Source organism: Montipora capricornis, unplaced genomic scaffold (assembly GCF_036669925.1).
Source record: "Montipora capricornis isolate CH-2021 unplaced genomic scaffold, ASM3666992v2 scaffold_488, whole genome shotgun sequence".
In the NCBI taxonomy this organism is placed as follows: Eukaryota; Metazoa; Cnidaria; class Anthozoa; order Scleractinia; family Acroporidae; genus Montipora; species Montipora capricornis.
In genome coordinates, this window is record NW_027180225.1 from 71519 (window position 1) to 83780 (window position 12262).

The 12262-nt window shown below is 48.0% G+C and overlaps 10 non-coding genes and 1 pseudogene across 10 annotated transcripts; 7 read left to right on the forward strand and 4 right to left on the reverse strand.

Annotated features, from left to right (window-relative positions):
• The first annotated feature begins 360 nt into the window (after positions 1-360).
• On the forward strand, positions 361-528 carry LOC138036582 (U1 spliceosomal RNA). Its single transcript, XR_011130001.1, has one exon. It is a non-coding gene; the product is annotated as a U1 spliceosomal RNA (small nuclear RNA).
• Positions 529-1506: 978 nt separating this feature from the next.
• On the reverse strand, positions 1507-1626 carry LOC138036547 (5S ribosomal RNA). The gene has a single exon (XR_011129969.1). It is a non-coding gene; the product is annotated as a 5S ribosomal RNA (ribosomal RNA).
• A 267-nt stretch (positions 1627-1893) lies between these two features.
• On the forward strand, positions 1894-2087 carry LOC138036527 (U2 spliceosomal RNA). The gene has a single exon (XR_011129952.1). It is a non-coding gene; the product is annotated as a U2 spliceosomal RNA (small nuclear RNA).
• A 194-nt stretch (positions 2088-2281) lies between these two features.
• On the forward strand, positions 2282-2445 carry LOC138036572 (U1 spliceosomal RNA). Its single transcript, XR_011129991.1, has one exon. It is a non-coding gene; the product is annotated as a U1 spliceosomal RNA (small nuclear RNA).
• Positions 2446-3420: 975 nt separating this feature from the next.
• LOC138036542 (5S ribosomal RNA) lies at positions 3421-3539 on the reverse strand. The gene has a single exon (XR_011129964.1). It is a non-coding gene; the product is annotated as a 5S ribosomal RNA (ribosomal RNA).
• Positions 3540-8249: 4710 nt separating this feature from the next.
• Positions 8250-8417, forward strand: LOC138036583 (U1 spliceosomal RNA). The gene has a single exon (XR_011130002.1). It is a non-coding gene; the product is annotated as a U1 spliceosomal RNA (small nuclear RNA).
• A 978-nt stretch (positions 8418-9395) lies between these two features.
• LOC138036548 (5S ribosomal RNA) lies at positions 9396-9515 on the reverse strand. The gene has a single exon (XR_011129970.1). It is a non-coding gene; the product is annotated as a 5S ribosomal RNA (ribosomal RNA).
• Positions 9516-9782: 267 nt separating this feature from the next.
• On the forward strand, positions 9783-9976 carry LOC138036528 (U2 spliceosomal RNA). The gene has a single exon (XR_011129953.1). It is a non-coding gene; the product is annotated as a U2 spliceosomal RNA (small nuclear RNA).
• A 194-nt stretch (positions 9977-10170) lies between these two features.
• LOC138036573 (U1 spliceosomal RNA) lies at positions 10171-10334 on the forward strand. Its single transcript, XR_011129992.1, has one exon. It is a non-coding gene; the product is annotated as a U1 spliceosomal RNA (small nuclear RNA).
• Positions 10335-11309: 975 nt separating this feature from the next.
• Positions 11310-11428, reverse strand: LOC138036555 (5S ribosomal RNA; annotated as a pseudogene).
• A 265-nt stretch (positions 11429-11693) lies between these two features.
• Positions 11694-11881, forward strand: LOC138036533 (U2 spliceosomal RNA). Its single transcript, XR_011129957.1, has one exon. It is a non-coding gene; the product is annotated as a U2 spliceosomal RNA (small nuclear RNA).
• Positions 11882-12262: the final 381 nt, after the last annotated feature.

A 12262-nucleotide genomic window follows, 5' to 3' on the forward strand; every position in this document is an offset into this window, starting at 1 on the left:
TGTTAGGATGAGTCTTTCTGACTGGCGTCCTTGTCAGGTCTGCCATTCGCCGCTGCACAGTTCGGTTGTTTTTGTTTTGTCCTGTAGTCCTTCGTCCTGTTGGTTTGCTTGTTTGTTTGTTTGATGTGGAAATGCCATTCTCGAGTGTAAGTCGGACGAGGCGTCTCGTGAATGCTTTTCTTCGTTAGTTTTGTTTTTTTTTTTTGTTTGTAGGGGCGGGGTTCGATTCCCCGGTGACGTTTGACGTGCTGGTGCACCCCCGTTTGAGGCGAACCATTGTTGTTGATGGATGAGTCTGAATGTCTGGCAGCCATTGCACTCACCCTACCGGGGGGCTGCCATTCGCCTTAAACATAAAAAAAACTTACCTGACGCGGGAGGCACTTGGTGATCAGGGAGGCAGTCCTCTCAAGGTGAGGCTCTTTCATTGCACTTCGATTGGGGTTGACCCTTGCGATTACCCCAAATGTGGGTAACTCGAGCGTATAATTTCTGGTAGTGGGGACCTGCGTTCGCGCTTAGTCCCGCACCAAACCCCGGTGGCAAAGTTGGCTAATGGGAAGTTTGTTGGTAACGTTTCAGGCAGGGCAGGGAAGGAGATGCGGTGGCGGTGTAAGGACTAAGGAAGGTGAGTTGTATTTGTGAAGTCCACTGCTGAAATTGTAGGTGAATGTCCGTACTTGGTGCACTGAAAAACTGTGATTTCATTTCTCTCATTCTTGGCCGTACAGAGAGGGAGACGACGTGTTTATTTCAGCCGCATCGATTTCCATCGATAGACGAGTGAGACAAGAAAATGCCAGCGGGTCGAGCTCTTATCCTCGTGCATCGTTTCGAAAACGTAAGTGGATGTGTGTTTGTACTGCTCCATCGCGATAGATTTCTTTTGCGTTGTGTTATGTTGCGTTCTGGAGAGCCCCGTTTGCATTGAGTAACTGAGGACCCGCCAGATCAGTTGGCGTTACATTTCTGTGCCAACACTTTGTGGTTTCTCTATGTTATCAGTTAATTGGATTGTTATCATAAAAAGTAAATCTTTCATGGTTCAGGATAGTGTCTTTATCGGCCCTTTGAATACGTACTGTCCGTGTTGAGCAGGGAACAGTAAGACTTTGAAGTGCGCTACGTCACGTAAGTCACGTTTTCGCAAGATCAATGTTGTAGTGTTGTAGCCTTCGTTGTATACATATCATCCGGGCTAGGTTAACTTCCATCTAATGCATAACAGTGCATGCATTTTTTACTTGTCGTATCCTGTTCTTTGCTCACACGAAAAGATACGTTTCATGTCATAAACGTTGGATTGATAAGATCTCGCGCGCACGCGCTCCCTTGGGAATACAAGTTCCACTTTCTCGTGTGAACTATTTTGTTTTTGTCGTATGTCTCATCTTTGACATATCGTTGGCATGTTGTGTTCAAAAAACCTGGTTTGGAATGTGTCTTTCTTTCATTGAAAGAAACTGAGATTTTTTGAGATAATCAAGTGTACAGAAGAAAAAGGGAAGCCTACAACACGGGGTATTCCCAGGCGGTCTCCCATCCAAGTACTAAACCCCGCCCGACAGGGCTTAACTTCGGTGATCGGACGAGAACCGGTGTTTTCCCTGTGGTATGGTCGTAGACAAGTAATTTGCCGTGAAAATTAAACTTTGTTATAAGGGAAAATGAAAACGAGGTCAGAGCAAGCACAATGTGCATTTGTCCTCTTGCCGTCACGCAAGTGCCATGCAATGCTGGTGCTGCTGCCCACTGTACAAGAGCGATCGTTGTGTGCGCCTCGCTTTCAGGTTGGCTTTGGGCATTCCTTCCTTGGCACGGATTGTAACGGACCACCATATCTCGTGGCCATGAGACTGGGAGCACCTTGTCCGCCGTGAGCCATTTACGGGCATCGCTTCTCGGCCTTTTGGCTAAGATCAAGTGTAGTAATCTGTTCTTATCAGCTTAATATCTGATACCGCTGCTCATCGAGCAGCTCATATATTAAACTGATTTTTGGAACTGGGCCGTGGAAAAGAGGCTTGCCTCGTCCCGGCCACGGGTTGCCTCGGTATAGCACTACCTCCGAGCGTGGCCCACTTCCCTCTGGGGAAGAAATAATCAAGTGAAAGCAGAAAAAGTGACCAAGCAACCAACCTTCACATTCTCTTCTCTTTTCTAGGTAGCATAGCAGCGAGTGGACAGCACGACACGACAGGACGAGGAGCACGTGACCTCCATTACCACATGGTATGCGCAGACAAGTTGCGTTTTGCGGTCCCGGAGAGGCTGAAAAGGCATACTTACCTGACGCGGGAGGCACTGTGATCAGGGAGGCAGTCCTCTCAAGGTGAGGCTCTTTCATTGCACTTCGATTGGGTTGACCCTTGCGATTACCCCAAATGTGGGTAACTCGAGCGTATAATTTCTGGTAGTGGGGACCTGCGTTCGCGCTAGTCCCCGCACCAAACCCCGGTGGCAAAGTTGGCTAATGGGAAGGTTTGTTGGTAACGTTTCAGGCAGGGCAGGGAAGGAGATGCGGTGGCGGTGTAAGGACTAAGGAAGGTGAGTTGTATTTGTGAAGTCCACTGCTGAAATTGTAGGTGAATGTTCCGTACTTGGTGCACTGAAAAACTGTGATTTCATTTCTCTCATTCTTGGCCGTACAGAGAGGGAGACGACGTGTTTATTTCAGCCGCATCGATTTCCATCGATAGACGAGTGAGACAAGAAAATGCCAGCGGGTCGAGCTCTTATCCTCGTGCATCGTTTCGAAAACGTAAGTGGATGTGTGTTTGTACTGCTCCATCGCGATAGATTTCTTTTGCGTTGTGTTATGTTGCGTTCTGGAGAGCCCGTTTTGCATTGAGTAACTGAGGACCCGCCAGATCAGTTGGCGTTACATTTCTGTGGCCAACACTTTGTGGTTTCTCTATGTTATCAGTTAATTGGATTGTTATCATAAAAAGTAAATCTTTCATGGTCAGGATAGTGTCTTATCGGCCCTTTGAATACGTACTGTCCGTGTTGAGCAGGGAACAGTAAGACTTTGAAGTGCGCTACGTCACGTAAGTCACGTTTTCGCAAGATCAATGTTGTAGTGTTGTAGCCTTCGTTGTATACATATCATCCGGGCTAGGTTAACTTCCATCTAATGCATAACAGTGCATGCATTTTTTACTTGTCGTATCCTGTTCTTTGCTCACACGAAAAGATACGTTTCATGTCATAAACGTTGGATTGATAAGATCTCGCGCGCACGCGCTCCCTTGGGAATACAAGTTCCACTTTCTCGTGTGAACTATTTTGTTTTTGTCGTATGTCTCATCTTTGACATATCGTTGGCATGTTGTGTTCAAAAAACCTGGTTTGGAATGTTCTTTCATTGAAAGAAACTGAGATTTTTTGAGATAATCAAGTGTACAGAAGAAAAAGGGAAGCCTACAACACGGGGTATTCCCAGGCGGTCTCCCATCCAAGTACTAACCCCGCCCGACAGGGCTTAACTTCGGTGATCGGACGAGAACCGGTGTTTTCCCTGTGGTATGGTCGTAGACAAGTAATTTGCCGTGAAAATTAACTTTGTTATAAGGGAAAATGAAAACGAGGTCAGAGCAAGCACAATGTGCATTTGTCCTCTTGCCGTCAACGCAAGTGCCATGCAATGCTGGTGCTGCTGCCCACTGTACAAGAGCGATCGTTGTGTGCGCCTCGCTTTCAGGTTGGCTTTGGGCATTCCTTCCTTGGCACGGATTGTAATCGGACCACCATATCTCGTGGCCATGAGACTGGGAGCACCTTGTCCGCCGTGAGCATTTACGGGCATCCTGCCAAAAGTACTGAGATTCTGTTAAAAAATTACAAAATGTTAAAAACCACCAAGTGGTGGCACTTTATGTAAAGTGGCTGAGAATACAGGTGTGCGTCGTAAGGGGTACTGTTTGCTAGTGGTGGTACCGACAGTCTTGTTTCTTCGGGTGTTTCCTCCATCCTCCCAATCTGTTGAACCTTTGGAGGTGGAAATGGTTGAGGTATCCACTCCTCGTAAACGCGGTTGTGATTCCGTTGAGAACCTCCTCTGATAGCTCTTCTGTTACTCCTTCCCGGAAGGCTCTTACAAAGGTGGCTAAGAAGAGCGGAGCTGCGCCCTCTTCTACTAAATCGAAGACTCGTGCTTCAGCTGATACTGTCAAGTCTGCGAAGCACGAAGGTTTGCCTGATGTGTCGTTTTCCCTCCCCCAACGCAAAGCACGTACATAGTTACTCTTTTACTGTACTCCATTATGGCTCTGTCAGTTGTCTCAATTAACGTCAACGGTCTGCGAGACCAGTCTAAGCGAGCTGGGTTTGTACAGTGGCTTCATTCCTTGCCTGTTGTTTCCTGATGTAGTGTGCCTCCAAGAGGCCCACTGCATCTCCCTCAGTGAGTGTCAGTCCTGGTTTCCAGTCATCTGGTCTTTCCGTTGTGGTGTCTCCGGCTCTAATAAGTCCTTGTGGTTGTATGTTTTTGTTTTCGTCCAGTGTTGTCCCTTGTTAAATCTCTTCCTCTGATAGTTGTGGTCGGTTTTTGTTATGTGAGTTTTCTTTGCGTGGCGCTGTGTTCAGGGTTGCTTGCATTTATGCTCCCAATCGTAACCCTGATCGTGATGCCTTCCTGGACGGGGTCTCTTCCCGATTAGACCCTTCAGTTCCCACCCTCCTCGCCGGCGATTTTAATACCGTCTTTGATCGCGCTGCTGACCGTGTGGGCTCCGTGGTCGGTGATACCTCGCGTGAGAGTGTTGTTGCCCTTGGTCGTCTTTTTGACGATGTCTGTTGTATTGATATTTGGAGATACCTCCATCCGTCTTCCTCCGCCTTTACCTGGACTAAGGCGGATGGCTCTATCTCCTCCCGTATAGATCTAATTGGGTGCCCTTATGTCTGGGTTGCGTCTCTGTCTCTGTTTGTGAAATTCTTCCGTGTCCGTTTTCAGACCATTGTGCTGTGTCCTGCTCTCTTACTGTTCCTGACGTTATTCCTCCTGGTCCGGGGCTTTGGAAGCTTAATACCTCAGTCCTGGAGGAGGAGGAGTACTGGTCTGTCGCCTTATTTCTGACTTTTGGGCCGATTGGAAGGACTGTAAGCTCTGTTTTTCCTCTCTTTCCAAGTGGTGGGATTCCGGTAAAGCAAAGATCGAAGGGCATTACGGTATCTTACTGTGTGCGCCGGTCGCAGAAAGAATCTTGGTCACGCGATTTGTTGGCTAGTTGGCGGCACACCTCAAGGCACGGCTTGATGCTGGTTGCCTGTCTGTTTTAGGTGTTTATCGATCCACCCTTGAACAGCTTTCCGCCTATGACATCAGGGCTGCTCAAGGTGCCCAAGTACGGTCACGTGTGTCCGATGGGTTGAGGAGGGCGAAGTCTCATCGGCGTACTTTTTTCGTTTAGAGAAGAAACGGTCTGCTGACCGGTGGGTTTCTGCGCTTCGGAACCCTGATGGGTCCATTGTTTCAACACCTTCTGATCTGTGTTCTTCGTTCGCCACTTTCTACTCCTCTCTTTTTTTACTGCCTGTCCTACGGATTCCGCCGCTCAAGATATTCTTCTCAGTAATGTGTCCCTCGTCCTTTCATCTGCCCAAGCTGATCTTTGTGAGGGCTTTCTGACTCTTGAGGAGTGTCATCGTGCCCTTGTTGGCATGGCTCGTCGTAAAGCCCCGGGGTCCGATGGCCTCTCCCATGGAGTTTTAACTTGAAATTCTGGGACGTCCTTGGGTCTGATTTAGTGGAGGTCTTGAATTCGTGTTATCTGTCTGGTTCTATGTCTTTGTCTCAACGGCGGGGTCTCATATCCTTAATCTTTAAGAAGGGAGATCGGTTGGACGCTCGTAACTGGCGCCCCATCTCCCTTCTCAACGTCGACTATAAGCTTGCTTCTCGTGTTTATTGCTGGGCGCCTTCTCAAAGTTATCCATCTGGTTTGTTAGTGAGGATCAGACCTGCGGTGTTCCTGGCAGGTTTATTGGCGAGAATGTTGCTCTTTTGCGTGATGTGGTTGCCTTTGCCACGGAATCTGACATCCCGTTGCCGTTCTCTCCTTAGACCAGGAAAAGGCCTTTGATAGAGTGGATTGGTCATTTATGTGTGCTACTTTGTCGAGGATGGGTTTTGGCCCATCTTTTGTCCGTTGGGTTGTTCTGTTCTATTCTGCTGTCCAAAGCTCTGTAGTTGTTAATGGTTATCTGTCTCGGTTTTTTCCTTTGTCTCGTGGCGTGCGTCAGGGCTGTCCTTTGTCTCCATTATTGTATGTTCTAGTTTCTGAAGTGCTTGCTGTTAACATTCGTGCCAATCCACGTATCATTGGTCTTTCTGTCCCCGGGCCCCCGCGGGCCCTGTCTCCGATCTCGCAGTACGCCGATGACACCTCTCTCATTGTCACGTCTGATATTGCCATTGCTGCTATTTTTGAAGTTTATGCTCTTTTTGAAAGGGGTTCTGGTGCTAAGCTTAATCAGGGATCCAAATCCAAGGGATTGTGGCTCGGTTCGTGGTCTGGCAGGACTGACCCCCCTGTCACCCTGGACTGGGACCTCGGCCAAGATCAAAGTGCTGGGCGTCTTTATTGGGCCTGGGAATTTGGAGGAAGTGAACTGGCGTCCTAGGATTGATGCCGTGGAGAATGTGCTGGCTTCTTGGAGGCAACGCTCCCTGTCCTACGGCGGGAGAGCTCTCGTCATCAACGCCTTGGCCCTTTCTAGGGTTTTGGTACATTGCCTCCCTAATTCATGTCCCCCCTTGGGTTTCTTCCGAGCTTTGTAAATTGGTTTTTGGGTTTTTTTGGAAGGGCAAACGCGATCTGGTTTCTCGTGCTGTTGTTGTTCAGCCTACATCTGCTGGTGGGTTTTTCTGTCATTGATCTTCGTCTTAAGGTTTCTGCGCTTCTTGTCCAGTGGGTTCGGCGTTTCACTGTTTTCTCCGCGTAGTTGGGTCCATTTCTTTTCCTTTTGGTGTGATTCTCGTTTTGGTGTCCCTGCTCTTGATGTTGTTCTGTCCCGTCCTGAGGCCTTTTCCTCCAAGTCCCTCCCCCCGTTTTACTCTGCTCTTCTGTCTGCTTGGCGTTTGGTTGGTGGTTCCTTTTCCCGTCGGCGTCGTTCCTCCCTTGTCATTGCGTCTTTGTCCCCTCATCATGTTTGCTGCTGTTTCCTCTATCTCTGCAAATTCTGTTTATTTGTTTTTGCTGTCTGAGGATCGTCCGACTCCCCATTGTGTTGACAAGTTTTTTCCTTTGTATGGCTATACTCTCTACTGGCCTTCGACCTGGTCCCAATTGTTCTTCTTCAATCTTGACCGCCCAGTGATCGATCTCAACTGAAAGGTCGCCATGGCGTGTTGTACACTGCCGATCGCCTTGTCGGTTTTTGGGTACTCGGTCGACCCTTCTTGCTTTTTGCCGTCTTGCCTCTGAATGTCCTTCTCACTTGTTTTTCTCCTGCCCTCTTGCTCATAGTGTTCTTTCATGGTTACAGTCTCTATTGTTTGGTTTTTTCGTCTTCGTCCCCTTCTTTGGTTTGCCGTCACGTGCTGTTTGGTTTTTGACCCGGCTGAGATCCGTCGAGTTCCTCGTGTTTTCGTGTACATCCTAGGTTGTCTGTAAGTATTTTATCTGGCTCGCTCGGAATGACTTTCGTTTCCGTAATGTGCCGCCCGGTGCTCTCGATGTCATCGCAAAGGTCCGCTCTCGTGTCAAGTTCAATCTACCTCTCCTTTTTAAGCGTTTCAAGTCCCCCCGTCGTCTACGTTATTTTCATCGTCAGTGGGGTGCGTCTGGCATTATCGGCTCTGTTTGCAATGGTCGTTTTTCTCTGTCCCAGTTCTAGTCCCATTGTCGCCCCAAGCTGTTGCTGTCTCGCGGCGTACCTACTCCTGTTAGGATGAGTCTTTCTGACTGGCGTCCTTGTCAGGTCTGCCATTCGCCGCTGCACAGTTCGGTTGTTTTTGTTTTGTCCTGTAGTCCTTCGTCCTGTTGGTTTGCTTGTTTGTTTGTTTGATGTGGAAATGCCATTCTCGAGTGTAAGTCGGACGAGGCGTCTCGTGAATGCTTTTCTTCGTTAGTTTTGTTTTTTTTTTTTGTTTGTAGGGGCGGGGTTCGATTCCCCGGTGACGTTTGACGTGCTGGTGCACCCCCGTTTGAGGCGAACCATTGTTGTTGATGGATGAGTCTGAATGTCTGGCAGCCATTGCACTCACCCTACCGGGGGGCTGCCATTCGCCTTAAACATAAAAAAAACTTACCTGACGCGGGAGGCACTTGGTGATCAGGGAGGCAGTCCTCTCAAGGTGAGGCTCTTTCATTGCACTTCGATTGGGGTTGACCCTTGCGATTACCCCAAATGTGGGTAACTCGAGCGTATAATTTCTGGTAGTGGGGACCTGCGTTCGCGCTTAGTCCCGCACCAAACCCCGGTGGCAAAGTTGGCTAATGGGAAGTTTGTTGGTAACGTTTCAGGCAGGGCAGGGAAGGAGATGCGGTGGCGGTGTAAGGACTAAGGAAGGTGAGTTGTATTTGTGAAGTCCACTGCTGAAATTGTAGGTGAATGTCCGTACTTGGTGCACTGAAAAACTGTGATTTCATTTCTCTCATTCTTGGCCGTACAGAGAGGGAGACGACGTGTTTATTTCAGCCGCATCGATTTCCATCGATAGACGAGTGAGACAAGAAAATGCCAGCGGGTCGAGCTCTTATCCTCGTGCATCGTTTCGAAAACGTAAGTGGATGTGTGTTTGTACTGCTCCATCGCGATAGATTTCTTTTGCGTTGTGTTATGTTGCGTTCTGGAGAGCCCCGTTTGCATTGAGTAACTGAGGACCCGCCAGATCAGTTGGCGTTACATTTCTGTGCCAACACTTTGTGGTTTCTCTATGTTATCAGTTAATTGGATTGTTATCATAAAAAGTAAATCTTTCATGGTTCAGGATAGTGTCTTTATCGGCCCTTTGAATACGTACTGTCCGTGTTGAGCAGGGAACAGTAAGACTTTGAAGTGCGCTACGTCACGTAAGTCACGTTTTCGCAAGATCAATGTTGTAGTGTTGTAGCCTTCGTTGTATACATATCATCCGGGCTAGGTTAACTTCCATCTAATGCATAACAGTGCATGCATTTTTTACTTGTCGTATCCTGTTCTTTGCTCACACGAAAAGATACGTTTCATGTCATAAACGTTGGATTGATAAGATCTCGCGCGCACGCGCTCCCTTGGGAATACAAGTTCCACTTTCTCGTGTGAACTATTTTGTTTTTGTCGTATGTCTCATCTTTGACATATCGTTGGCATGTTGTGTTCAAAAAACCTGGTTTGGAATGTGTCTTTCTTTCATTGAAAGAAACTGAGATTTTTTGAGATAATCAAGTGTACAGAAGAAAAAGGGAAGCCTACAACACGGGGTATTCCCAGGCGGTCTCCCATCCAAGTACTAAACCCCGCCCGACAGGGCTTAACTTCGGTGATCGGACGAGAACCGGTGTTTTCCCTGTGGTATGGTCGTAGACAAGTAATTTGCCGTGAAAATTAAACTTTGTTATAAGGGAAAATGAAAACGAGGTCAGAGCAAGCACAATGTGCATTTGTCCTCTTGCCGTCACGCAAGTGCCATGCAATGCTGGTGCTGCTGCCCACTGTACAAGAGCGATCGTTGTGTGCGCCTCGCTTTCAGGTTGGCTTTGGGCATTCCTTCCTTGGCACGGATTGTAACGGACCACCATATCTCGTGGCCATGAGACTGGGAGCACCTTGTCCGCCGTGAGCCATTTACGGGCATCGCTTCTCGGCCTTTTGGCTAAGATCAAGTGTAGTAATCTGTTCTTATCAGCTTAATATCTGATACCGCTGCTCATCGAGCAGCTCATATATTAAACTGATTTTTGGAACTGGGCCGTGGAAAAGAGGCTTGCCTCGTCCCGGCCACGGGTTGCCTCGGTATAGCACTACCTCCGAGCGTGGCCCACTTCCCTCTGGGGAAGAAATAATCAAGTGAAAGCAGAAAAAGTGACCAAGCAACCAACCTTCACATTCTCTTCTCTTTTCTAGGTAGCATAGCAGCGAGTGGACAGCACGACACGACAGGACGAGGAGCACGTGACCTCCATTACCACATGGTATGCGCAGACAAGTTGCGTTTTGCGGTCCCGGAGAGGCTGAAAAGGCATACTTACCTGACGCGGGAGGCACTGTGATCAGGGAGGCAGTCCTCTCAAGGTGAGGCTCTTTCATTGCACTTCGATTGGGTTGACCCTTGCGATTACCCCAAATGTGGGTAACTCGAGCGTATAATTTCTGGTAGTGGGGACCTGCGTTCGCGCTAGTCCCCGCACCAAACCCCGGTGGCAAAGTTGGCTAATGGGAAGGTTTGTTGGTAACGTTTCAGGCAGGGCAGGGAAGGAGATGCGGTGGCGGTGTAAGGACTAAGGAAGGTGAGTTGTATTTGTGAAGTCCACTGCTGAAATTGTAGGTGAATGTTCCGTACTTGGTGCACTGCAAAACTGTGATTTCATTTCTTTCATTCTTGGCCGTAGAGAGAGCGAGACGACGTGTTTATTTCAGCCGCATCGATTTCCATCGATAGACGAGTGAGACAAGAAAATGCCAGCGGGTCGAGCTCTTATCCTCGTGCATCGTTTCGAAAACGTAAGTGGATGTGTGTTTGTACTGCTCCATCGCGATAGATTTCTTTTGCGTTGTGTTATGTTGCGTTCTGGAGAGCCCGTTTTGCATTGAGTAACTGAGGACCCGCCAGATCAGTTGGCGTTACATTTCTGTGGCCAACACTTTGTGGTTTCTCTATGTTATCAGTTAATTGGATTGTTATCATAAAAAGTAAATCTTTCATGGTCAGGATAGTGTCTTATCGGCCCTTTGAATACGTACTGTCCGTGTTGAGCAGGGTAACAGTAAGACTTTGAAGTGCGCTACGTCACGTAAATCTCGTTTTCTCAAGATCAATGTTGAAGTGTTGTATCATTCGTTGTATACATATAATACGGTCTAGGTTAACTTCCATCTAATGCATAATAGTGCATGCATTTTTACTTGTCGTATCCTTTTCTTTGCTCACACGAAAAGATACGTTTCATGTCATAACGTTGGATTGATAAGATCTCGCGCGCACGCGCTCCCTTGGGAATACAAGTTCCACTTTCTCGTGTGAACTATTTTGTTTTTGTAGAATGTCTCATCTTTGACATATCTTTGGCATGTTGTGTTCAAAAAACCTGGTTAGGAATGTTATTTCATTGAAAGAAACTGAGATTTTTTTAGATAATAAAGTGTAAATAAGCAAAAATGGAACCATACAACACCGGGAATTCCAAGGCCGTCTCACATCAAAGAACTAACCCCGCCCGACAGGGCTTAACTTCGGTGATCGTACGAGAACCGGTGTTTTCCCTGTGGTATGGTCGTAGACAAGTAATTTGCCGTGAAAATTAACTTTGTTATAAGGGAAAATGAAAACGAGGTCAGAGCAAGCACAATGTGCATTTGTCCTCTTGCCGTCAACGCAAGTGCCATGCAATGCTGGTGCTGCTGCCCACTGTACAAGACGATCGTTGTGTGCGCCTCGCTTTCAGGTTGGCTTTGGCATTCCTTCCTTGGCACGGATTTGAATCGGACCACCATATCTCGTGGCCATGAGACTGGGAGCACCTTGTCCGCCGTGATCATTTACGGGCATCGCTTCGCGGCCTTTGGCTATGAGCAAGTGTAGTATCTGTTCTTATCAGCTAATATCTGAGACGCTGCTCATCGAGCAGCTCATATATTAAACTGATTTTTGGAACTGGGCCGTGGAAAAGAGGCTTGCCTCGTCCCGGCCACGGGTGCCTCGGTATAGCACTACCTCCGAGCGTGGCCACTTCCCTCTGGGGAAGAAATAATCAAGTGGAAAGCAGAAAAAGTGACCAGCAACCAACCTTCAACATTCTCTTCTCTTTTTCCTTAGGTAGCATAGCAGCGAGTGGACAGCACGACAACGACAGGACGAGGAGCACGTGACCTCCATTACACATGGTATGGCGCAGAAAGTGCGTTTTTGGCGGTCCGGAGAGGCTGAATAGCATACTTACTGAACGCTGTGCTTGGCCGGAGGCCCTACATTTTGTTTGCGTGGTTCTTCGGTTCTTTGGGTTGCGTGGTTGTGTTTCCGTTTGGCGTCCGCCTTTTGATTTTTGGGTTCGTCTTCACAGGCAAGCCATTTTGGTCACCCCCATCCTGTTTCTTTGGCCATCTACGTGCTCGCTGT